The sequence below is a fragment of the Eptesicus fuscus genome, chromosome 1 (assembly GCF_027574615.1).
Source record: "Eptesicus fuscus isolate TK198812 chromosome 1, DD_ASM_mEF_20220401, whole genome shotgun sequence".
Lineage (NCBI taxonomy): Eukaryota > Metazoa > Chordata > Mammalia > Chiroptera > Vespertilionidae > Eptesicus > Eptesicus fuscus.
This window is the reverse complement of record NC_072473.1, coordinates 125,338,997-125,365,720: the sequence shown is the minus strand read 5'-3', so window position 1 is coordinate 125,365,720 and position 26,724 is coordinate 125,338,997. Positions and strand designations below refer to the sequence as shown.

General features: G+C 47.4%; 1 protein-coding gene across 3 annotated transcripts in view; it reads left to right on the top strand.

Moving 5' to 3' along the window:
* GAB3 (GRB2 associated binding protein 3) overlaps window positions 1-26,724 on the top strand; it is an 80,334-nt gene that overhangs the window by 30,172 nt on the left and 23,438 nt on the right. The gene's annotated exons all lie outside the window — the stretch shown is intronic.

Genomic DNA, 26,724 nt, shown 5'->3' with positions numbered 1-26,724 from the left:
CATCAGTTTATGTTGATCATTATATCCCACATATGAGTGAGATCATGTGATGTTTATCTTTCTCCGACTGGCTTATTTCGCTTAGCGTAATGCTCTCCAGTTCCATCCATGCTGTTGCAAATGGTAAAAGTTCCTTCTTTTTCACAGCAGCGTAGTATTCCATCGTGTAGATGTACCACAGTTGTCTAATCCACTCATCTGCTGATGGGCACTTAGGCTGTTTCCAAATCTTAGCTATTGTAAATTGTGCTGCTATGAACATAGGGGTGCATATATCCTTTCTGATTGGTGTTTCTGATTTCTTGGGATATAGTCCTAGAAGTGGGATCACTGGGTCAAATGGGAGTTCCATTTTTAGTTTTGTGAGGAAACTCCATACTGGTTTCCGCAGTGGCTGCACCAGTCTGCATTCCCACCAGCAGTGCAAGAGGCTTTCTTTTTCTCCACATCCTCGCCAGCACTTGTCGTTTCCCATTGACTTTTAGAGAGTGGAAGGGATGGGGGGGAGAGACAGAGAGAAACATCGATGTGAGAGAGACACATCGATTGGTTGCCTCCTGCACAAACCCAGACCAGAGCCGGGGATCGATCTTGCAACCGAGGTACATGCCCTTGATCAGAATCGAACCTGGGACCCTTTAGTCCGTGGGCCCATGCCCCAACGACTGAGCAAGCAGCTGGGGCTGTTTGACTTTTCTTATATCTGTAGCCCCAGAACCTAAGTTTCCCTACAGACTTTCTCTGTAGGTAACTCAGTGTATTTTGCCTTTTTTTTTTTAATATGTCTTTATTGATTTCAGAGAGGAAGGGAGAGGGAGAGAGATAGAAACATCAATGATGAGAGAGAATCATTGATTGGCTGCCTCCTGCATGCCCCCTACTGGGGATCAGGTCCGAAACCTGGGCATGTGTCCTTGACTGGAATCGAACCTGGGACCCTTCAGTCCGCAGGTTGATGCTCTATCCACTGAGCCAAACCGGCTAGGGCTATTTTGCCTTCTTTTGTACGGAGAAGAATTTTGCCTTGCTTTTCACTGAGAGGAGTGCCTTGCTGTTTCTTACTAGAAGGCTGGAGCAGTAAATGCCAGCGAGGTCACCTCATGGGCCGCCTTGTGGTCCCCTCAGACCTCCTTTCGGTAGTTGTTTCAGTTCACCATCACCAGTTCTATTTCACAAGAAGCAAGTCTGTTGCCTTGTGGCTTTCAGTGCTAACAACACACACACACACACACACACACACACACACACACACACACACACACACACACACACACACACACACACACACACACACACACACACCACACACACACACACACACACACAGTGGTTTGGGGTCTTTGGCCAAGAAAATGGTATAATTAGAAATTGAACTGAAGTTTAAGTAGTAATTTAACCCCACCCAAATTTTGCCACCGAATGAGAAGGCAACAGTATAAACTTGAAAGGCAAATAACAAAGTCTCAAAGAGATGGCAGGCGAAGAGTTCCTCTCCTTTACCGCTGTGATTAATCCTTATCACTCATTAGGAAATGATCAGCATCCCAATTGGAAATTTGGCCAAGTATATGAACAGCAGTTTACAGAAGAAGGTCTACAAAGGAACATGACACATAAATAATTCCCAACCTCATTAGGACATCAGACAAATACAAATGTAAACAACATACTCTCTTTGCTTTGGTCTATGTGACCAGCAGAGCTTTTTATTTTAAATCTTTATTGTGGTTTTTTTTTAAATTTGATTGTTAAAAGTATTACATATGTCCCCTTCTCCCCCCCCCATTGACCCCTTCTAGCCCCCCCAAACCCCCCCAGACCTTCACCACTCCATTGCCTGTGTCCCCGGGTTATGCATATATTTCCTACAAGTTCTTTGGTTGATCTCTTCCCCCCCAGCACCCCCCCTCGCCCCCCTCCCCCCCACCGCTGCCTTCCCTCTGAGATTCCACAGTCTTTTCCAGTGGTCGGCAAACTCATTAGTCAACAGAGCCAAATATCAACAGGACAACGATTGAAATTTCTTTGGAGAGCCACATTTTTTAAACTTAAACTTCTTCTAACATAGACTCCACTTCTTCAACATAGACTCGCCCAGGCCGTGGTATTTTGTGGAAGAGCCACACTCAAGGGGCCAAAGAGCCGCATGTGGCTCGCGAGCCGCAGTTTGCCGACCACGGGTCTAGTCCATGCTTTTATGTCTCCAGATCTATTTTGTTTATCAGTTTATTTTGTTCTTTAGATTCCATGTATGAGGGAGATCTTGTGATATGTGTCTTTTTCTCTGACTACCGCCAGGGCTTTAAAAAGAGTTTCTGAGAAAGATGACAGAAAGTAGCATAGTTCTGAGTATATGTTTGCATAATTCCCTCTGTGAAACTCATAAAAAAAAGAATGGGGAAAAAAAATCCAAAATAGAGAAGGAAAATCCAACCACATTGTGGAAAGACCCTAGGTCAGTTATAAGTCTTATCTCCTCCTTGGGAGGGCACCGTTTTGACAAAATTAGGAGAAAGATTTCTGAAGGCTGCCGAAACCGGTTTGGCTCAGTGGATAGAGCGTCGGTCTGCGGACTGAGGGTCCCAGGTTCGATTCCGGTCAAGGGCATGTACCTTGGTTGCGGGCACATCCCCGGTGGGGGGTGTGCAGGAGGCAGCTGGTCGATGTTTCTCTCTCATCGATGTTTCTAGCTCTCTGTCCCTCTCCCTTCCTCTCTGTAAAAAAGTCAATAAAATATATTTAAAAAAAAGATTTCTGAAGGCTTCTAGTGAAAAATGCTTAGCATGGAAAGGCGAAGATAACTATGGTCCTAACCACTTTGGCTCAGTGGATAGAGCATCCGCCTGAGGACTGTGAAGGGTCCCTGTTCGATTCTGGTCAAGGGCATATACCTGGGTCAAGGGCACATGCCTGGGTTGTGGGCTCTATCCCCATTGGGGGACGTGCAGGAGGCAGCCAATCAATGACTCATCATTGCTGTTTCTATCTCTCTCAGAAATCAATAAAAATCTCTAAGAAAGGAGAGGACTCTGGCCTGGGCTATTCCCTCCATCTTGTACTCTCAGGGGTCATGAGCAGAAAGGGACAAGGAAGGGCCCTAACTGGTTTGGCTCAGTGGATAGAGCGTCGGCCTGCGGACTGCAGGGTCCCAGGTTCGATTCTGGTCAAGGGCATGTACCTTGGTTGCGGGCACATCCCCAGTTGGGGGTGTGCAGGAGGCAGCTGATCGATGTTTCTCTCTCATCGATGTTTCTAACTCTCTATCCCTCTCTCTTCCTCTCTGTAAAAAATCAATAAAATATGTTTTAAAAAAAAGAGAGAGAGGGACAATGAGGGGAAGAGGATGGAGGTTTAGGGCGAGAAGAGGTGTGCAGTGGTGCCTGAGCGGGGGGTGGGGGGGTGGGGGGGGAGGAGCGTGCACTGAGGGACCACCTGAGGTTAGTGCTCGCACACTGAATTGAAAGTGAGACTGGTTACTGTTTTGCATCTGGGGGGGAAAGGATTGGTATCAGGGTCAACAGTGAGGAGGCCAAGAGAGTTTGCCTTGAACTGTGAACAATAAAAGGTTCTTCCCTCTGGAGATGCATGTGCTTTGAACCAAGCAAGTAACGAAACCCAGTTGAAACAGCCTTCTTTTCCTCTCAGGTGTCTGGGGATAAGCCTGCAGGCCGGCCGCCTCTGGGGTCTTAGCTTCTTCCCTGCTGAGACAGGAACTTAAATAAACACCGGTGGCCTGTGGTCTGGGTGGAGTAGCTCGTGCTGATTGACAGTTTATGTGCTGGCCAGAGACTGGGAGGTGGTTTTGGCAACTTCCTCCTCCCGCCAGAAGAGGATTTCGAGCTGATGAACCACTTTGTGAAAAATCCCCCTGAGGCCGGAGCTGATTTGCTTGATGTCCCAGCAACCCTGAGGCGCTGCCACAATAGAAGCTGGGACCCCTTTGAAGATAGGGGGCGTCACTCCGTCACTCCTGCTCACGTTCCTCTCATTTCTTCCCTCCCATCCTGCTCCATCTCAGGCGCAAGGGGGTGACACAGGTGTTTCAAGCATAGACATGTTTGCTTTTAGGAATTCATATATGCCACTGTTTTTCTTTCTAGTTTTGACATGTTTATATATATATATAAATACATAAATAAATAAATAAATAAATAAATAAATAAATATATTTTAATTGATTGCAGAGAGGAAGGGAGAGAGAGATGGAAACATCAATGATGAGAGGGAATCATTGATTGGCTGCCTCTTGCACGCCCCCTACTGGGGACCAAGCCTGCAACCTGGGCAGAATGGAACCCGGGACCCTTCAATTCACAGGCTGATGCTCTATCCACTGAGCCAAACCAGCTAGGGCGACATGTTTTTATTTTGAAAAAATCTTTATTGTTGAAAGTATTACCTATGTCCCCCTTTTCCCTCCTTTGATCCCCTCCCACTGCCCCCCCAGCCCCAGCCCTTCAGCACCCTGTTATTGTCTGTGTCCATGGGTTATTCACATATGCATACTTGGTGGAGTGACCTGTTTTTAGAAAGCCTTTCCAGATGCCAGTGTGAGGTAAATGTCTGCCTCTGTTTTTTCAGTGCTGTGATAATTTCCTTATTTACATGTGAATCTTTAATCCAGGCAGAATTTATTTGGATTGTATGTGGAATGAGAGACATTTATTCCTTCATTCAACAAGATTGACTCAGCTCCCTCTAGGCACCATGCACTGCTGGGACATTTGAGAAAGATTTTCCTCAGCATTAAACCTCAGATTCCTTATAGCTACTAACACAAGAGACCAGGTTTTCCGAATGCTTTCCAAAATCATATTTTAGAAAAAAGAACGGGAAGACCTCTTGCTAGACTGTGAGCTCATTTTTATAAAATGGTGCTGTATTTTCTCCTTTCCTAGACCTTTAAAAAAATATATATATTTTATTGATTTCAGAAAGGAAGGGAGAGGGAGAGAGAGATAGAAACATCAATGATGAGAGAGAATCATTGATAGGCTGCCTCCTGCAGGCCCCACAGTGGGGAGGGAGCCCGAAACCTGGGCATGTGCCTTGACCTTGAATCGAACCGTGATCTCCTGGTTGGTTCAGAGGTCTATGCTCAACCACTGAACCAAGTCGGCTGGGCCTTTCTGAGACCTTTAATCCTAGACTTTGTAACCCAGATACACACTCTCCCACAACCCCAGTCGATTGGGCGTTCTAAGCTCTTTGACCTACATAGCTATTGTCAGGGGATAGCAGCTTCTAAGCTCACTGCAGCACGTGGTTAAGACCCAGGATCCTGAAGTAAGTGATCTGAGTTCAAAGCCCATCTCTGCCACATATTAGCTCGTGTGCTTAGGCAAGTTGTTTAATCTCTCTGCTCTCCAGTTTTCTCATCTATATCAAATCGAATAAACAGCGTATAGCGCACAAAGTCTGTGTGCAGGTTAAATGGTTTCACTTAATCCATCCAAAGCACTTAGAACAGTTTGTGGGACTGTTGTTAACTATTATGATTGCTGCTGTCCATTTGGAGGGATCTGTATTACTTCGGGTCTGTTACTCTGGTGCTGCTATCTTCTCATTGTTTTTTTTTTTTTTAATATATATTTTTATTATTGACTAGAGGCCCAGTGCACGAATTCGTGCACAGGTAGGGTCCCTAGTGGCTACCGGCTGCTGGCCGGGGCCTCCCTTCCCCTGGCTGCCTGCTGCCACTGCCGCCCTCTGGTCAAACTCCCAGTCAAACTCCTGGTCAAACTTCTGGTCCAGGAGACAATTTGCATATTAGGTTTTTATTACACTGAGTGGCCATATTATTATCTCTGAATGCATAATAATCTGGCCACTGTGTGTGTGTGTGTGTGTGTGTGTGTGTGTGTGTGTGTATTAGAGGCCTGGTGCATGAATTCGTGCATGGGTGGTGTCTGGCCAGCCTGGCCAGGGGGAGGGAACATGGGCAGTTGGCCAGCCTGCCTGCTGGTCGAACTCCTGGTCGAGGGGACAATTTGCATATTAGCCTTTTATTATATAGGATATACACTGAGTGGCCAGATTATTATGCGTGCAGAGATCATAATAATCTGGCCACTCAGTGTATATAGGAGAGTATTACAGATGTCTCCCATTTCCCCCCTTTACTCCCTTCTCCCAGTTCCCACCCACCCCCCAGGCCTTCACCACCCTATTGCCCATGCCCATGGGCTCTGCATATCAGTATATAAGTTCTTTGGTTTATCTCTTCTCGTTCCCTCAACCCCTCAACCCCTCATCGAGGTATGTCAGTCTGTTCCATGCCTCCCTGCTTTAGGTCTTGTGGGTCAATTCATTGTGTTCATTACATTCCACAAATAGTGAGATCATGTGATATTTGTGTTTCTCAGATTGCCTGATTTCACTTAGCATAGTATTCTTCGGGTCCATCCATGCTGTTCCAAAAGGATAAGAGATCCTTCTTTTTTACTGCTGCATAGTATTCTAGGGTGTAAACGTACCACAGCTTTTTATTCACTCATCTGCTGATGGGCACTTGGGCTGTTTCCAGATCTTAGCTATTGTAAATTGTGCTGCTATGAACGTAGGGGTGCATACATTCTTTCTGATTGTGTTTTAGGGTTTTTAGGATATATTCCCCAAAGTGGGATCACTGGGTCAAATGGCAGTTTCATACTTAATTTTTTTGAGGAAACTCCATATTGTTCTCCACAGTGGCTGCACCAGTCTGCATTCCCACCAGCAGTGCACGAGGGTTCCTTTCTCTCCACAGCCTTGCCAGCGCTTGTCCTTTGTTGATTTGTTGATGACAGCCATTCTGACAGGTGTGAGGTGGTACCTCATTGTTGTTTTAATTTGCATCTCTCGGATGATCAGTGACTTTGAGCATTTTTTCGTATGTCTCTCTGGCCATCTGGATGTCCTCTTTGGAGAAGTGTCTACTTAGGCCCTTTGCCCATTTTTTAATTGGATTGTTTGTTTTCCTTTTGTTGTTCTGTCAATGGACTCCTTTGGAGGCAGTCCCAGGAGTCCTCACACTTGAGTACTAAGCTTGAACAGTGGGGAATATCCCTAGAGGGGCATCCATGGTGTGTCAGTAATATTTTTTTTAATAGTAAAATATACATAATATAACAGCGATCAATTTAACCACTTTGTCAATGTACAATTCGGTGGCATTAAATACATTGGCGTTGCTGTGGAACCATCAGCACAGTTGGTACCCAACATTTTGGTGTGAGGATCATTTTAAAAAGCTTTACGAGGACCCTCCTTCGAAAGGGCGCCCCTCAAGCATTCTGGTCCGGTAAGCGCAGCTCAGTCGTCGCTTCCTCCACATTGTACCTTCCCCAAACCTTCCTCCAGACTTGATTACCTCCTTTGTGCTTCAGCTCCACCTCAGACTCTTCATCCATCACAGAACTTGAGTAACTAGAGTTTAAAATAACTGTTTATTCCTGTGTTGCTTTTAGCCCATTGTTCCAACCTACCATTTTGCATCCTGAGCCTGCTACCTAATGTATCGGCGACCCTCCCAGGTTTACAACACCTGCAGAGTTGATTAGTGGGTCCTTAATGACCTCCCCGCTCCTGCCACACAAGGAATAATGAGAAGCCAATCAGGACCGCGCAGTGGCACTTGGATTGACAATGCATGAGGAAGGTCAAGTCCATGTCATGTAGCGTGGCACACTTATCTCTGCTGAACATTCCTCCTCAGGATTCCTCCTTTCAAGGCCCAGCACATCGCAGAGATACAAGATTTTTCTGCCTTGTGTTGACAAGCCATGGAAGCAGATCCTGTGGGCCAGGCCATCGCTAGGACAATCACAGGAAGTTATTCCACGCCTGGGACAAGACCCAACTCTATCTGGCAGCGAGCAGAAGGTTACAGGCCATCAGGCTGAAGGGTCACCAGCAATCCCAGCGCTGGTGGCACCGAGCCAGGATAGAGAGGAGCCATGTAACCTGCTTCTGGAAATTCCCGACCTCCTGCCCCTTGGGTTCCACTGCCTTTGTGGTCCCCCACCCCCCACCCCCCACCCCGGCCCCCCAGCAAGGAAGCAGAAGGTGGAGAGAAAGGACCCTCTTGAGTAAAACACCACAGAAAATAGAGCATGAACCAGAATTCTGGTTCTTCAATGATAGTCACATTTTGCAACACATAAACACACCCCACACTTCCCGAGCGCTTTCAAGGTGAAACGGCCAGGAAGAGAATGGGAGCGAGGCTCAGAGAAGCAGAATTGGGGGGAAGTTACCAAAAATCTCAAAGCCGTTAGCAAATGCTTTCTTTCATCTCGTGTTCCGGGACCACATCCAAGATTCCTGGGGGCCTCAGTGGTGGAGTTGTTGCCTTTTCTAAACACCAACCAGCACTTACTAAGTAGATGTCAATAGCAACACGAAAACAAGAAAAACACAGCGGGGGAAACCTGCTCGGAGGGGCACAGGGCCGAGGGAGGATGCAAAAGGAAATGGCAAGTCAGTAAATCAGACCCGGAGCAAGTCTTAGTCCTCTTTCCGTTTTTCCTTCTGTGTCCGCTGGACTCCAGAGAAGAATGTTCGAGCATGAAGGGACAGCAATGTTCCACTTCGGAATGCAGACCTCAATCAGGGAAAGGCTTCGTCAGACCTGATAGGACGATCTTTGCTGAAAGTGCTCCAACATGTATGCGACTTCGAGGGTTATATGCTCTGTTAGCTGTTTCCTTTCAAATGCCTCCCAGCCAACTGCAGGAGTGGCAGGAGCAATCAGCTTGAAAACCTGCCTGATAATAGAAAAAAATATATATTTTTATTGATTTCAAAGAGGAAGGGAGAAGGAGAGGGGGAAAGAGATAGAAACATCAATGATGAGAGAGAATCACTGATCGGCTACCTCCTGCACGCCCCACACTGGGGATTGAGCCCACCATCCGGGCATGTGCCCTGACCGGGAATCGAACCGTGACCTCCTGGTTCAGAGGTCAACGCTTAATCCCCAGAGCCACACCGGCCAGGCTCTTTTCTCTCCTTTAATTTCAACTAATTCTAGTTCAGTTTGTTAAATGAAACAGTGTCCTTGAACACTGAAAGGGAGACATGAGACTTGGATCAGTGAACAAAGCGCTTCATCTCTTTGAGGACCAGCTTTTTCTGGAAAATTAGCTGCCTTGACCACTTCACAAGATTATTAATTTATGTTGATAGTACCTGCCCAGTAGCCAATCAGAGCCTCTGATTTAGCCTGAGCCCACCCTCTCCCTCATGGCTCACATGCACTTGGTGAGCCAATACTATCAATTCTACCCCTACCATGTCTTCCACCATCTGGCGGCTGCCAGCTCTCTAGCTTCATCCTCTGTCACCCCAACTGTACTGAGAGTTACAAATTTGGACATGTGGCACATTCTGTCACAGCACTTGGTCCATAAGACCACTCTGAGCATCCTAAGAGCAGGGCCCGGGTCATATTTATCTCTGTGTCCCTTGCACACATCCCATTCAATAAATATGTTTTCACTGGATAATTTAGTCAGTTTCCATTTAATGTAATCATTGATGCTTTTGGATTGAAAACAAGCTCCTTATTTTGTGCTTTTCATTTGCCCCACCTCTTTTAGGCTTCCTTTTCTGTACTTTTCTTTTTAATTGATTCCTAGAGAGAGGAAGGGAGAGGTAGAGAGAGAGAGAACCATCAATGTGAGAGTAGAACATTGATTGGCTGTCTCCTACATGCCCCTCCCTGCTCGGGGATCCATCCCACAATGCAGGCATGTGCCCTGACCGGGAATCAAATCGGCAACCCTTCAGTGCATGGAACGACACCCAACCAACTGAGCCTCACTGACCAGGATTTCTGTACTTTCTTAACTTCTTTTGTACTATATCCTATATAATAAAAGGCTAATATGCAAATAGACCGAACGGCAGAATAACCAAACAACCAGTTGCTATGATGTGCACTGATCACCTGGGGCAGGGCAGGAATCGGCCACAGTGAGATGGTGGAGTAGGTGAGCGGGGGCGCCAGACCAAGGTGAGGTACCAGTTGCTGTCATCAGGGCAAGCCTCTGGTGGTTACTGAAAATTCTTTGCTCACGCATGCTGTGGTCCTGCCCGGCGCTTGGCGCCGGCCCCACTCGCACCCACTGCTGGCACTGGCCCCAATCGCTCCACGCCTTCAGCGGATACGCTCACCATCAGTGCATGGGGGCGGCGGCGTTGGGAGTGGGGCCTCCAGCAGACGGGACTGACTGGGGGCCACAGCAGGAAGGGCTGGGTGGGGGGCGCGGAGGATAGGCTGAGACCCGCCCCTGTGCCTACTGCAGCCTCACGGCCCACAGTTCCTTTCAAGGTGCACGAATTTGTGCACTGGGCCCCTAGTCTTTTTATAAACTTATTTAGAAACTTAATTCGATCCCCCAGAGGTTGTAAGTAAATGTACATGAGGCCTCTGGCCTTTCCCCCAGTACCCCCACGTGTCAGTATCTTACACAATTTAAGTCCAGTCTTACAACAAGCAAATGACACTGGTATGACCCAAGATATGCGGCAGATTCCACCTGTTGTACATGCACTCATGTGCACATGTGTGTGTTGTGTGTGTGTGTCAGTGCAACTTGATCACATGTATGGATTCATGTGACCACCACTGCAATCAATGTACAGACCTCTTCTAACACAAGGATTCCTCCTGTTAACTTTTTATAGCCACACCAGTCAGTCTACCATTCAGTTCCCAACAATGCTTTGAGTATGTATGGTACGCCAAGACTTAAAAAAAAAAATCGTGATTTATTTCAGAGAGGAGGGGAGAGAGAGCAAGAGATAGAACCATCATTGATCGGCTGCCTCCTGCACGATCAGGGATCGAGCCTGCAACCCGGGCATATGCCCTGACCAGGAATCGAACCATGACCTCCTGGGCCATAGGTTGACGCGAGCCCCCGCGGCCGGGCATACGCCAAGACTTTTGAAGATGCTGGAGGTACTTCAAGAACCAAGACAGGTGACGTTTCTGCCATCACAGAGCACACAGGCTAGGTCCGCAAAGGCTAAAGTCCCAAGGAGAGTTGGAGACCAGTTTGGTGTTCATTGGCCATGGTCTTGGCTTCGAGGGTTCCTTTTCCGCCTGTAACTTCACATGCTCCCCAAACCAGTTCCACTCCAACTCTGCACTTCTCTTCGTGTGTACTAGTGCGAGAGTCTCTGTCAGGCCATTCACGTATCACTTGAAAGCTTTTCACAATAGATCCAGGCCTTGCTCTCCATAGGTTCTCAGCAACATTTATTGATTCCAGAGAGGAAGGGAGAGGGAGAAAGAGATAGAAACATCCATGACGAAAGAGAAGCATTGATCGGCTGTCTCCTGCACGCCCCCCACACTGGGGATGGAGCCCACAACCCGGGCATGTGCCCTAGGTCAGGAATCGAACCGTGACCTCCTGGTTCATAGGTTGATGCTCGACCTCTGAGCCACGCCAGCCAGGCTCAGCAACCTTTCCCCCCCCCCCCTCTTTGTCCTGTAATCTGAAGCATCTCCTGCAGCCTGGCCAATCAGGCCACTGAAAAAGCCGCTCAGGAGAGCCACACCTGTAAGCAATCAGGACAATCAGAATCGGAGCACCAAATCCTGGAGCTCTGGCCACTCTTGGCCGCGACAGAACGGAGCGCGTCCATACGTCGGGAGGGGGGAGGAGGTCACCCACACCGCTCCCTTTGGCAGGTGAAGTCGAAAACGGCCTTTGCCGACACGACAGCAGCCCCTGAAGGCTCAGAGCCTCGAGCTCCAAGTGCAGCGAGATGGAGGTTTTGCTCGCTCCGCCTGCGTTGGAAAGCCTGGCTCCGAAGGCAGGTTGCTGACCCATCCTGTGCACATGCGAAGGAAATGATTTCATAGCTTTGGGATTTCACCACTGCAGAGGGGGCAGGGGGCCAATTCCGCTGAAACAAAGGGACAGTAATCACTCTTGCCAGAAAAGCAGTTTAAATCAGAGGTGTCTCTTTACAGCCTCGGAGAATTTCAGGATGTTTCTTCGTTCATTTCAGTGTCTTTAGACAATGGACACAATCCAGACGGGCCACTTCAGTTTTATTGGAGTGAATTGTGGAACCCAAGAAGTGAAAAGAAAAAAAAACACACCACACACACAAAAACCCAAACCTTGCTATAACGCAGCCAGGTTTCTTTTACTGAGCTAATAGAAGGGAGTGCAGGAATAAAGTGTTCAAACTTCAGCCTTGATAACCTCTCTTATTAACTGATAAAAGTTCGCCCTAGCGCCCTAACTGGTTTGGCTCAGTGGACAGAGCGTCGGCCTTCCGTCCCAGGTTCGATTCCGGTCAAGGGCATGTACCTTGGTTGCAGGCACATCCCCAGTAGGAGGTGTGCAGGAGGCAGCTGATCGATGTCTCTCTCTCATCGATGTTTCTAGCTCTCTCTCCCTCTCCCTTCCTCTCTGTAAAGAAATCAATAAAATATATATATTTTTAAAAAGTTCACCCTTGGTATGGTCAGCTGATCACTCTTCCACCCCAGTTTAATCCTGAACAGCATGCTGCGGTGTCTGGATAGAGCATTTGCTGTGTTTGAGTTACAAGTCTGGTTGCTACCTTGCCTGATTTTGCTGTGTACCCACACCTGCATTGTGTCTGGTTCACCATCACAGCCCCAGCTCCTCAGGCATAAACATATGTTAAGTAAACCCTGATGACCAGGTTTGTTATGAATCCACAAAACCAGTTGTTTCTCAAGGGGAGGGTTTTTAACTGAGGTCTGTGACACTGTGGAATTCATTCAACAAATCTTTACTGAGCAACTATTTTGTGCCAAGCACTACTAGGCCCAGAGAGTCAAGACAGACAAGGCCTCTGCTCCTCAGGAGCTCACATTCTGCTAGTGGACAGGGAGGTTGGCGGGGGAGGGGGGGAGAGAGAGATACAGACACTACACCTCAAATAATAACGAAAGAAAAACACCCTAGGGATTGAAAGAGGCATGTAATTAATATAGGGTAACGTGGTACAGAATAACTGGCTGGCCACTTGAATTTGGAGGATCAGAGAAGGCCTCTCTGAGAAGGTGACAATGAAGTTGAGATCTCAGTGACGGGAAGCTGAGAGCGGAAAGACAGTCAAGCCAAGATCTGGTCAAAGAGTACACCAAGCCCGACTGGCATGGCTCAGTGGTTTGAGCATCGGCCTATGAACCAGGAGGTCACGGTTGCCCGGGTTGCGGGCTCCAACCCCAGTGGTGGCTGTGCAGGAGGCAGCCAATCAAGGGTTCTCTCTCATCATTGATGTTTCTATCTCTCCTCCCTTCCTCTCTAAAATCAATAAAAAAAAAATACATATTTTTTACATGAGAAAGGTTTCAATGAAGTTGGAGAAATGGGCAAGGCCAGTTCATGTGGGACTTGTTAATAGTTTGAATTTTATGTTACCGTTATTATTATTATTTTTTACAAATTTACCTTTGTTGATTTTTAGAGAGAGAGGAAGGGAGAGGGATAGAGAGAAACATCGACGAGAGAGAAACATCATTCATCGGCTGTCTCCTGCACCGCCCCTACTAGGGATCGAGCCTGCAACCTGGGCATGTGCCTTGACTGGGAATCAAACCGGTGACCTCTTGGTTCCTGGGTGGATGCACAACTGCTGAGCCACACAAGCTGGGCTGGATTTTATGTGACTGAGGTGTTAGGAAGCCTTTGGAAGGGGCTAATCAATGGAGCAACATGGTCTGTGCTGTTGAAAGGTATCTGATTTCCCTATTGAGAATGAATTTATGGGGGAGTTGGGGGTGAATGAGCAATGAGAAGCAGGTTCCATTACCCAAGTGAGAGGCAATGGTGACTTGGACTAGGGGTGTTTTGTGAGTGGGGGTGATGCATGAGAGAAGTGCACTCGTTGATTTGGAATGTTTTGAAAGTAGAGGCAACAGAACTTGCTCATGGTTTGGGTGTGGAGAGTGGGAGCAATGATCGCTCCAAGGTTTGAACATGGATGGACGGCGGCACCATTGACTGAGATATTGTGGGAAGGCTTGAAGAGGAGTAGGTTGAAGGGGCATGGAATCAAGGGTTTAGTTGGGGGCATGTTAAGTTTGAGAGGCCACTTAAGATGTAAGTGGATTTGTCAGATGGTTTGGCTGTATGTGTCTGAAGTTTCTGGGAAAGATCTGCGTTGGAAATAGAATTTTGTAAATCATAATCAAATAGATTGGCAGTTAAGGATTGGATGAGGCCATTAAACGAGTTCAATAAGGGAAGGCAGTCCAGAACTCTGTGTGTGTGTGTGTGTGTGTGTGTGTGTGTGTGTGTGTGCGTGCTCGCGCGCGTGCTTGTGTGCATGTCCATGTTTCTGATGAGAGGTGGTCTGTGTATTTCATTATGTTCACTAAGGTTTGGTTCCAGCCCACCAAAGGTTAGGAATTCACTGCTGAAATGGTGCACCTTGAGATCGTGGTTCAGAGTTCCATGTATTGTACTCCTACTTCCTTTTTTTCCCATCCTTGGCCTGAAAATGGGGCCGCCTTTATGCATGACAGACTGCACAGATGCATGTTCAAATGCACATTCCTGGGCCCCCAAGTCAGGCCTGATAAATTAGGCTAGCTACAAGTGAGGTTCAGGGGTGTGCGTTTTTAGCAGCTCGCTGGATAATTCTGTTCATTTCTCCCCTAGCTCTTTCTTTCTGTGCTTCAGGTTCATTTAACCCCTATTCAGTGTCTAATATGTTGCCATGCCCATCCAGTGATTTTTTTTTTCATTTCAGATATTACATTTTTTTACTTTCACAAGTTCCATTTTGTTCTTGTCTAGATCTTACAATTCTCTCCTAATTATATACATGTTTTCCTTTAAATCTCAGACATAGAATAGCTGTTTTAAAATTCTTGTCTGCTGCCCTAGCCGGTTTGGCTTAATGGATAGAGATTCAGCCCGGGTTTGATTCCGGTCAAGGGTTCATGCCTGGGATTGTGGGCTCGATCCCCAGTAGGGGGCATGCAGGAGGCAGCCGATCAATGATTCTCTCTCATCATTGATGTTTCTCTCTCTCTCTCCTTCTCCCTTCCTCTCTGAAATCAATAAAAACATATATACAAATAAATAAAATTCGTGTTCTGCTTATCCCATCATCTCTGTCATTTTTAGGTCTCTGTCTATTGACTATTCTTTCTCCTGATTATGAGCCACATTTTCCTGCCTCTTTACATTTTTAGTAATATTTTGGGGTGTTTTACATTGTAAATATTATACTGTTGTCTGTCTGGACTTTGTTGTCTTCCATTAAAAAGATTTAAACTAGCCCTGACCGGTTTGGCTCAGTGGATAGAGAGAGCGCATCAGCCTGCAGACTGAAAGGTCCCAGGTTCGATTCCGGTCAAGGGCATGTACCATGGTTGTGGGCACATCCCCAGTAGGAGGTGTGCAGGAGGCAGCTGATCGATGTTTCTCTCTCATCTATGTTTCTAACTATCCCTCTCTCTTCTTCTCTGTAAAAAATCAATAAAATATATTTTCTAAAAAAAAGATTTAAACTATGTTAGGATCAGCTCAATCATTCCAAGACTGCTTTTTAAAGCTTTCTTAGGGTAGGTCTAAAGTGGCCTATACTCTAGGGCTAGTTCAGAGTCTCTGCTGAATGCCCCAGGTTTCTCCCCCCTAGCTGGTCACAACTCAAATGTCTCTCAGCCCTGTGTGAGCTCCAGCAGCTATTTAGTTTGAGTCTTCAGTAGTTGCTTGTTTTTTTTTAAATTATTTTTTAAAAATTATTGACAGTGTTACAGATGTCTCCCATTTTGCCACCCTCCACCCAATCCCCGTCCCACCCTGGACCTTCCCCATGCTGTTGTCTGTTTCCATGGGTTATGCGTACATGTTCTTTGGTTAATCTCTGCCTGTTCCCTCCCCCCCCCCCACCCCAGTAGTTGTTTTTGGATTCCCCTCATGGGGTTTCACCCTACAAGGGCATGTTACGATTCAGCCAAAGTCTCTCATGGGGGAATTCCTATGTAGATTTCGGGAGCTCTTTCTTTAAATAGCATCCTCCTCTCTAGTATTTTGCTGGACAAATTTCAGCCGCTTCAACTATCCAGAATTCTGATCTCTGTCTTCTCCACTCTGCAAGACTGCCATGCTCCGTTTGAAATGTGACTACAGGCTGAAAGCCAGGATGGTCATAGGGCTTCCCCTCTTTTAAAAAATAAATATATATTTTTATTGATTTCAAAGAGGAAGGGAGAGGGAGAGAGAGGTAGAAACATCAATGATGCGAGAGAATCATTGATTGGCTGCCTCCTGCATGCTCCCCACTGGGGATCGAGCCCGCAACCTGGGCATGTGCCCTTGACCAGAATCGAACCCGGGACCCTTTAGTCCGCAGGTTGATGCTCTACCAATGAGCACTCTATCCACTGAGCCAAACAGGCTAGGGTGGGCTTCTCCTCTTTTGTTTCTCTTCTTATTCCTACCACAGCCCTGCACTGACTGTCGCCCAGTGTCTGAAAGTAGTTGTTGTATAACTTTGGTCTAGTTTTTATTTTTGGTTTGTTTTAAATATATTTTTATTGATTTCAGAGAGAGAGAGAGAGAGAGAGAGAGAGAGAGAGAGAAATAGAAACATCAATGATGAGCAAGAATCATTGATCATCTGCCTCCTGCACACCCCCTACTGGGGATCAAGCCAGCAACCCAGGCATGTGCCCTTGACCGGAATCAAACCTGGGACCCTTCAGTCTGCAGGCCGTCGCTATAGGGCTAGTGGGTCACTCTTGATCAAGAAAATGGTGAAGCCCTAGCCGGTTTGGCTCAGTGGATAGAGCATCGGGCTGCGGACTGAAGGGTCCCAGGTTCGATTCCGGTCAAGGGCACATGCCTGGGTTGCAGGCTTGATCCCTAGTGGGGGGCATGCAGGAGGCAGCCAATCGATGATTCTCATCATTGATGTTTCTATCTCTCTCTCCTTCTCCCTTCTTCTCCGAAATCAATAAAAATATATTTAAAAAAATAAAATGGTGAAATCTGCAAGTTGGATTGGTTTAAGAGAAGAATATCACATAACTTTTACTGTCAGGAGGATGAAATTCAATTATTCCTTTAACAATTCCATAAAAAACAAACGTAAATACACCTTCCTTGGAGGAGTTTTTATTTTAGAAAGGAGCAGGAATACCTCGCCACAAGGTTGCAGGATACTGCAGGTTTTTGTTGTTGGAGATGAGACTGGCGGGTGATAATGACTCAGCTTGGTGGCTGTGGCAGGGAAAAGCCGATGGGAAACTGATCTTCCGATGGCCGGAGCTGGGAAAGCCCTCGGAGTCCATCAGTGCACAGCGAGGAAGCGGAGAGACGCAGCTTTGTGCCCTGGGGGCCAACAATCCAATCGTCATTTTATAACTTACTTTCAAATCGATAACATTTTGCTATCCATTCTCATTAGTTCACTGCAATTACCCCAAAAGGGAGGCTGGACAAGGTTTATTATCTTCATTTACAAATGACAGGATTGAGGTTTACAGCAGTCAAGTTCATTGCTCAAGGTCACCCAGAAAGTCTGAAGTAGAATCTGCCCGATTGGCGTGGCTCAGTGGTTGAGCATCGAGGTCACGGTTTGATTCCCAGTCAAGGGCACATGCCTGGGTTGTAGGCTCGATCCCTAGTCAGGGGCGTGCAGGAGGCAGCGGATCAATGATTCTCTGTCATCATGGATGTTTCTCTCTCTCTCTCTCCTCTCTCTCTTTCTCTCTCTCTCTCTCTTCCTTCCTCTCTGAAATCAATAAACACATTTAAAAAATAAAGTAGAGCCGAAATCGGTTTGGCTCAGTGGATAGAGCGTCGGCTTGCGGACTGAAGGGTCCCAGGTTCGATTCTGGTCAAGGGCATGTACCTTGGTTGCGGGCACATCCCCTGTGGGAGGTGTGCAGGAGGCAGCTGATCGATGTTTCTCTCTCATCGATGTTTCTAACTCTCTATCCCTCTTCTCTTCCTCTCTGTAAAAAATCAATAAAATGTATTAAAAAAAACAAAACCATGCCCTAACCGGTTTGGCTCAGTGGGTAGAGCGTCGACTTGCGGACTGAAGGGTCCCAGGTTCGATTCCGGTCAGGGGCATGTACCTTGGTTGCAGGCACATCCCCAGTAGGAGGTGTGCAGGAGGCAGCTGGTCGATGTTTCTCTGTCATCGATGTTTCTAACTATCCCTCTCTTTCTCCCTTCTTCTCTGTAAAAAAATCAATAAAATATATATTTAAAAAAACACACACAAAAAATACCAAAACCACAAACATTTAAAAAAAAATAAAGTAGGATCCAAATTCAAATGCAGGTCTCCTGAGTTTCCATGCAGCCTCCCCCGTCTCCCTTCCCCTCCCCCTTTTTGTATTGTTTCTCTGAGTCCTAACTGTGGGTGCTTGTCTGCACGGGGATTCTGCTCTCTAGATCCTCTTGGCCCAGGAGATGCTCATCTTCCCAGTCTCTCCTGAACTGTTGACCTCACCCTTTTCCATCTTGGCTTCCCAAGCTGCTCCTGGGCGGCCCGGCAGCGGAGGCCCGAGGGGAGAAGGTGGAGTCGGCGCAGCTGCGGCGGCCTGCAGCCCTGCACTTGTAGAATGTAAACATCTCCCGGGCAGAAGGCAGCAGCTCTCAGGTCCTCGCGCCCTCTGTGAGCTCACCAATCCCCTGCCGACGCAGCGCCCTTCTTTTGTGCACAGCACCTGGCACATCGGAGACACTCAGTAACTGTGTGTTGTTGTTTTTTAATATATTTTTATTGATTTTTACAGAGAGGAAGGGAGAGGGATAGAGAGTTAGAAACATCGATGGGAGAGAAACATCGATCAGCTGCCTCCTGCACACCCCCCACTGGGGATGTGCCCGCAACCAAGGTACATGCCCTTGACCGGAATCGAACCTGGGACCCTTCAGTCCCCAGGCCGACGCTCTATCCACTGAGCCAAACTGGTTTCGGCTGTTTTGTTTTTTTTTTAAATCCTCACCTGAGGCTATTTTCCCATTGATTTTTAGAGAGAGTGGAAGGGAGGTAGAGAGACACAGAGAGAGAATCAATGGGAGAGAGACACATCGATTGGTTGCCTCCCACACACATCCAGCCTGCAACTGAGATATGCAACCTTGACTGGAATCGAACCCGGTCCGAAAGCCGACGCTCTATCCACTGAGCTAAACCAGCTAGGACTCAGAAAATGTTTATTGAATGAACCCATGAATATGTCCTCTCCGGAGGAATTGTTTTAAAATCCTTTTTATTGCCCTGACAGGTTTGGCTCAGTGGATAGAGCGTCAGGCCTGCGGACTGAAGGGTCCCAGGTTCGATTCCGGTCAAGGGCATGTACCTTGGTTGCGGGCACATCCCCAGGAGGGGGTGTGCAGGAGGCAGCTGATCGATGTTTCTCTCTCATCGATGTTTCTAGCTCTCTATCCCTCTCCATTCCTCTCTGTAAAAAATCAATAAAATAGATTAAAAATAAAATAAAATAAAATCCTTTTTATCATAAAAGAAAATATAGATAGAACAAACCACACTTTAAAAATGTATGGCTCAGTCAATGACTGTTAGGTGAGCCCCCTTGGATGCAGCAACCATTTGAAAAGTAACTTTGCCACCCACTACCAAAGCCCGGTCATGTGCCATATCTCCATCACAACCTCCTCCTTCTCCCCATAACTGTTATTCCCAACACACACAAAAATCTCTTTGTATTTTTATGTTTTTATCACTCAAATGGGCATCCTCTACACACTCTAATTTACTCTAGGACATTGAAAAAAATTTAAATACATTTTTATTGATTTCAGAGAGGAAGGGAGAGGGAGAGAGAGATAGAAACATCAGTGATGAGAGAGAATCTTTGATCGGCTGCTTCCTGCACGCCCCCTACTGGGGATCGAGCCCGCAACTTGGGCATATGCCCTTGACTGGAATAGAACCGTGACCTCCTGGTTCCTAGGTCAGTGCTGGCCGGGCCACATAGAAACATTTTTGTTACATCCTTTAAGTGTCCAGTAATCCATAGATTTCCTACCTCTTGTCCTTTCTTTTTCTTATTTATCTGCTGAAGAACCTGGGTCTTTGGCCTGTAGAATTTCCCTCAATATGGCTTTGACCTCATGCCAGGCTGTTAAAGGTACAGAGTGTCTGCTTGTTTCTCTTCCTGGGTTGGCCACTGTTGATGCTTAGTACTTATACCTATTAATTCAGTGGCCATAACAAAATGGCGGTACTCTAGTTCTACTATTTGTTCCCGTTTATTAGAAGACATTTATAAGAAAGTATTTCCCTTCATCTGCTCAGTGGGATGGCTTATCTGGGAAAGGCAGGCTAATGCTCACCTCTTGCCCCTTACTTACCATTTTGCAAGATAATGAAGTGGTCCCCTCACAACCTCTGAGGATGAGAAGTTCTTTTTTTCTTTTGTAATATCATGAGAACACATGGATTTAAACATGTTGATGGATTTTAAGCCACTCTCATCATTATACTTATTTTTATTTTTTAAATATATTTTATTGCTTTTTTACAGAGAGGAAGGGAGAGGGACAGAGAGTCAGAAACATCAATGAGAGAGAGAGACATCAATCAGCTGCCTCCTGCACACCCCCCTACTGGGGATGTGCCTGCAACCAAGGTACATGCCCTTGACCGGAATCGAACCCGGGACCCCTCAATCCGCAGGCCGACGCTCTATCCACTGAGCCAAACCAGTCCCAGCTCATCATTATACTTTAAAGCTCAAATTGTCCCATCTTTGGCCAGTTAGCGCCCGTGTCCTTTTGATGTGACTCTTCTTTTTTAAAAAAAAATACTAGAGGCCCGATGCACAAAATTTGTGCATGGGGAGGGTGGGGGGAATGGAGGGCATCAGCCTGGCAGTTGAAAAACCCTCTCGCAATCCGGGACCCCTTGCTCCTAACCGCCCGCCTGCTCGTTCCTTACTGCCTAGCTCACCACTCCTTACTGCCCACCTGCTCGCTCCTTACCATTTGGCTTGCCGCTCCTTAGTGCACCGCCACTGCGCTTGCCAGCCATGAGACCAGGGGGAAGCTCCTGTGTTGAGCGTCTGCCCCCTGGTGGTCAGTGTGCATCATAGCGACCAGTCGTTCCGGTTGTTCTGTCGTAATGGTCGCCTAGGCTTTTATATATATAGATATTTTTATTGATTTCAGAGAGGAAGGGAGAAGGGAGAGAGAGAGAGAGAGAGAGAGAGAAGCATTAGCCATGAGAATCATTGATTGGCTGCCTCCTGCACACCCCACATTGGGGATCCAGCCTGCAACCTGGTCATGTGCCCTGACCAGGAATCCAACCAATGACCTTTGGGTTCATGGGTTGAAGCTCAACCGCTGAGCCACACCTGCCGGGCTTGCTGTGACTCTTCTTCTTCGATGACTTCCTGTGGCACTGTTTCATAGGAAAGAGTTTCATTTTGGTATGGATGCCTGTTTTCAGGGGCCCTTGTCACATGTCTCCCACTTCCAGAAGCTGATAAGCCCCATGGGACAGGACTGTAGGTAGCCTCTGCTTCCGCCCACTTAACAGAGAGTTCCAAGAAGGCATCATTTCTGCTTTTGCATAATTACAACTGTTAGGTAGAGATTTAAAAACCCCGAGGGAGAGCATGCTGATTAGCTTGCCTGATTTAGCACGAACCTTATGCCGCCGCATCCTACTCAGGTTACTGAGTGCGACAGTTGTTTTTTTTTTTTCCTTCCTGTTTTGCTTGCTCATGGCTCTGCCGAACTACCTGCATTTACACATGCTGTGCCTTTCAGTCTTAACTCAGCCATCGTTTCCTCTGGAAGCTTTCCTAGACCCACCGATCTGATAGCGACGCCTCTCTTGTGTGTTGCCATAGCATTTTGCCTTTCCCTTATCAGAACGCTTATCTCGCTGACTGCAATTGTCTGTTTATCCATCTGCCCACTTCCCCTGCTGCCCACAAGGCTGTGACAGGGCCTGTGGCTTGCTCACCTCCGTTTCCTCAGTCTCTGCACAGTGTCCAGCATGTTCGTGGCCTAGTTTGCAGGTACTTGTTGAACGAGTGAGTGAAAACCAGACTTAGCCATGTCATTCTCCTCTTTGCACGCCCACCGCTCCTGGTTGCCACCCCTACCGGCCCGCTCAGTACTCAGTACCCTATGAATCCACCCATTTCATATTTCTTCTTTTTAAAATACATTTTATTGATTTTTTAGAGAGGAAGAGAGAGGGATAGAGAGTTAGAAACATCGATGAGAGAAACATCAATCAGCTGCCTCCTGCACACCCCCTACTGGGGATGTGCCCGCAACCAAGGTACATGCCCTTGACAGGAATCGAACCTGGGACCCTTGAGTCCGCAGGCAGACGCTCTATCCACTAAGCCAAACCGGTTAGGGCTTTAAATATATTTTTTAATTGGTTTCAGAGAGGAAGGGAGAGAGAGATAGAGAGAGAGAAGCATCAATGATGAGAGAGAATCATTGATCGGCTGCCTCCTGCACGCCCCACCCTAGGGATCCACCCCACAACCCAGGCATGTGCCCAGACTAGGAATCGAACCGTGACCTCCTGGTTCATAGTCAACACTCAACCACTGAGCCACAGGGGCCGGGCCCATTTCATAGTTCTAACCCCCTCCTCTTCACGTATCCCTACCAAAGTGGCCTTTGGAAAGTTTGGGGTAGCCCAGGCTCCCCATGAAACTTTCCTTGGCAAGCATACGTGACATTCTTTCATCGTGACATTCTTTCAGCCCCAAGGCCCCTTCCTTGGGGCCACGTTGTCACAGGGAAGCCCATCTGCACAGGGGACACCAGGACAAGGCTCCCGTTTGCCTCAGGCACTGCCCACATTTCTCGTCTCCCTCGCTCCAAACCCCACAGCCTCTCTGGAGCTCCCTTCCTCATGGGTTAGTACCTCCACTCCATTCGATCCCATGTTTTTATTACACAGGGGTTTATTGCAATCATTCATTTTGCTCCCCCTCCTGGATGACTCCCATGAGCATACAAACATGCTCTTACTCCTCCCATTGTCAAAACAAGAACTGCTCTAGCCCCGTGGTCGGCAAACTGCGGCTCGCGAGCCACATGCGGCTCTTTGGCCCCTTGAGGGTGGCTCTTCCACAAAATACCACGTGCGGGCGCGCACGTACGGTGCGATTGAAACTTCGTGGCCCATGCGCAGAAGTCGGTTTTCGGCTCTCAAGAAATTTCAATCGTTGTCCTGTTGATATTTGGCTCTGTTGACTAATGAGTTTGCCGACCACTGCTCTAGCTGGTTTGTCTCAGTGGATAGAGCATCAGCCCCGAAGACTGAAGGGTCCTGGGTTCGATTCTGGCCAAGGGCATGTACCTTTGTTGCAGGCTCGATCCCCAGGGACACAACCAATTGATGTGTGTCTCACATCGATGTGTCTCTCCCTCTCCCTCTCCTCCTCCCTTCCACGCTCTCTCTCTCTCTCTCAAAAAAAAAAAAAAATCAATGGAAAAAGATACTCGGTTGAGGATGAACAAAAATAAAATATTTAAAAAAAATTGAAACAAATAAAAGAACTTCATCACACTGCTCTGTCTTTTTTTAAAAAATATATTTTATTGATTTTTTTACAGAGAGGAAGAGAGAGGGATAGAGAGTTAGAAACATCGATGAGAGAGAAATATCAATCAGCTGCCTCCTGCACACCCCCCACCAGGGGATGTGCCCGCAACCAAGGCACATGCCTTGACCGGAATCGAACCCGGGACCCTTGAGTCCGCAGGCCGACGCTCTATCCACTGAGCCAAACCGGTTAGGGCTGCTCTGTCTTCTGAGTGGCCAAGCATCTCCTCAGAGCTTGATACTGTCCATCATGGCAGAACCAAGCCAGGGCTCAGCTGCCAGGCACCTCTTTCCCTCCTCTGGCCCAACCTGACTTGGAACAACCCAACTGCCCTCCTTCTGACGTCTGCCCCCCGGCCACAGGCTCAAAAGGGCTTTTTATTCTGAGGCCTAATTGCAGGTCCCCTGTGCCCCCGGGCCTTCCCCTCTGGGTGCCTTATCAGATCCTCGGCTGCCTCAGATCTTGTTTCCTGGGCAGGGAGGGAGGGGAGAACACTCCAAACGGTGGCTTTCCCTTTCCCCCTGTTCTCTTGGTCAGAGCTGGTGGGTCTTCGAAATGTGTCAGGCATACGCTAGAGATATAAAAGACTTCCTGTCCCAGTGGTCACCATGCCTCCTGGCAGAACCCCGCACTTCCTGCTGTCACACATGCCACTGCACAGAAGCGCAAACCACAGAGCATAAATCTCTCCACTTGCATTTGCCAACTGCAACATCGGCCCCCCCCCCCCCCGCTGTCGGCCCGTCAGCCTGTTCCCTTGGCCTGTGCTCCATTCTCTCAAGCAGAGAGCAAGCCACGTGCCGGCCGCAGGCTGGCCAGGTGGCGGCCACTGAGCAAAGGGCACCGAACGGAAAAGATAAGGGACTCGAGGAGCATCCTCACTTCTTTCTCCCTCCCTCCAGGACACAGCACGGAGGTTTACAGATACTGAGGACTCCTCAGAATGGTGTGGCTATGGCCCTAGCCGGTTTGGCTCCGTGGATAGAGCGTCAGCCTGTAGACTCCAGGGTCCCGGGTTCGATTCCTGGTCGGGGCAGGTGCAGGAGGCAACCCGTCGATGTGTTTCTCTCTGTCTTTCCCTCTCTCTTCCACCCTCTCTCAAAATCAATGGGAAAGATATCCTCAGGTGAGGATTAACAACAACAATGACAAAATTAGTGTGGCTGTGGTCACTGGCAAATACCTCTTTCCCCAGGCCTCATACCCCAAAAGGGAGCTTAGCTATCCGTTGGAATTTGCACATCTTCTTGGGACTGTCTGCAGCAAACATTCTAGGTCAAGGGTGAGTGGGGAGCCACAGAGGCTTAAGTTCCTCCTCAGTAGCTCCAGTGGCATGCAAAACAGTAAGCGTTGGTTTCAGTCTCTCCCCCGAACCCCAGTATTTTTATTAATTTTTTTTTTTTTTTTAGAAAGAGAGGAAAGGAGAGGGAGAGAGAGAAACATCGATGTGAGAGCAAAGCATCAATTGGCTACCTCCTGCACACCCCTTAATGGGGATCCAGCCCACAACCCGAGCCTGTGCCCTGACCCGTAATGGAACCAGCAACCTTTTGATGCATGGGGTGATGTCCAACCAACTGAACCGCACTGGCCAGGGTCTTTTCTTTCTTGAGCACGTACTAAGCTGTGTCGGATCATCTTATCTCAAGATGGGCTCTTTCTAAGATTTTTACTGCACGAAGGAAAGTTCCTTCCAATTGTACAGTGGTTCTCAACGGGGCGCTGAGGGTTGCAAGCCACACAATTCCTGGCCCTCCTGACTCCTAGCCTTTCTGACAAGCAAAACTCATTTGTTTGCAGATGTCCTATTTCATTCTGTGGCTGAGAAACACTGTGATTTAGGTGGCGGTGGTGGGGGGAATGTGTGTGCCTTCCACATTTAAAAAATAATTCCTTGGGCCCAGAGTTTCTCCCCGTTACAGTCACACATCAGAAAGAATTGGTTGTAGACCCTCTATACTTTTTTATTTCACATTCATTACTGATCCTTTGACCCTCACTTGAGTTCAAACCCATTCCTTATAGCACCGTTAGCTGTATGACCGTGGGCACGTTAGTTCATCTCAGATTTTTTCAGACATAACATGGACATAAAATAGGAATATCTCCTATAGTATAGTTTGGGAGATTAAAGGGGTTGTGGTAAAAGACTTAGGACATAGTGTTCTCACATAAGAAACCTAACTGGCCACGTGTTACTTAATTCTCTTAGAACTCTATTTGTATTTTAATCATCTTGGGGGTATTATAGAAAGACAATCATCAACATCAATCCTCTCTCCTCTCCAATGTGTATGATTTTTCTGATTCAGCAATTCTCTAGAAGTTATATAACAATGTCAGATAATACTGACAATGGTGAGCCCTCATGATTTGCATGTGATTTTAGTGTATGATATTGGCTTTGGGGTTGAGATAGATAATGATACGAAAGCTTCCTTTTTGTTCTTTAATAAGGTGTTGTGTGTGTTTTGGGGCATGAGCCTAAATACATTTATATTACTTGCCTTTGCTGCATTGATTGTATAATTCTGGTCCTTCAACCTGTGGGTGGGAATCCTATTACTACACTCCCCCCAAATGACCCATCCTATCATCATTGAATAAAGCAGACTTGACACCCAGCCGGTTTGGCTCAATGGATAGAGCATGGGTTCGATTCCGGTCAAGGGCTTGTACCTCCGTTGCAAGCTCGATCCCCCAATCCCCTCAGGGTCCATGCAGGAGGCAACCAATTGATGTGTCTCTATCACATCAATGTTTCTTTTTTTTTTTTTAAATATATTTTATTGATTTTTTACAGAGAGGAAGGGAGAGGGATAGAGAGTTAGAAACATCAATGAGAGAGAAACATCGATCAGCTGCCTCTTGCACACCCCCTACTGGGCATGTGCCCGCAACCAAGGTACATGCCCTTGACTGGAATCGAACCCGGGACCTTTGAGTCCGCAGGCCGACACTCTATCCACTGAGCCAAACCGGTTTCGGCACATCAATGTTTCTTTAAAAAAAATTTTTTTTTTATTGATTTCAGAGAGGATAGGAGAGGGAGAAAGAGATGGAAACATATGGTGAAAGAGAATGATTGATCCGCTGCCACCTGCACACCCCCTACTAGGGACCGAGCCCCCAACCTGGGCATGTGCCCTTTGACCAGAATC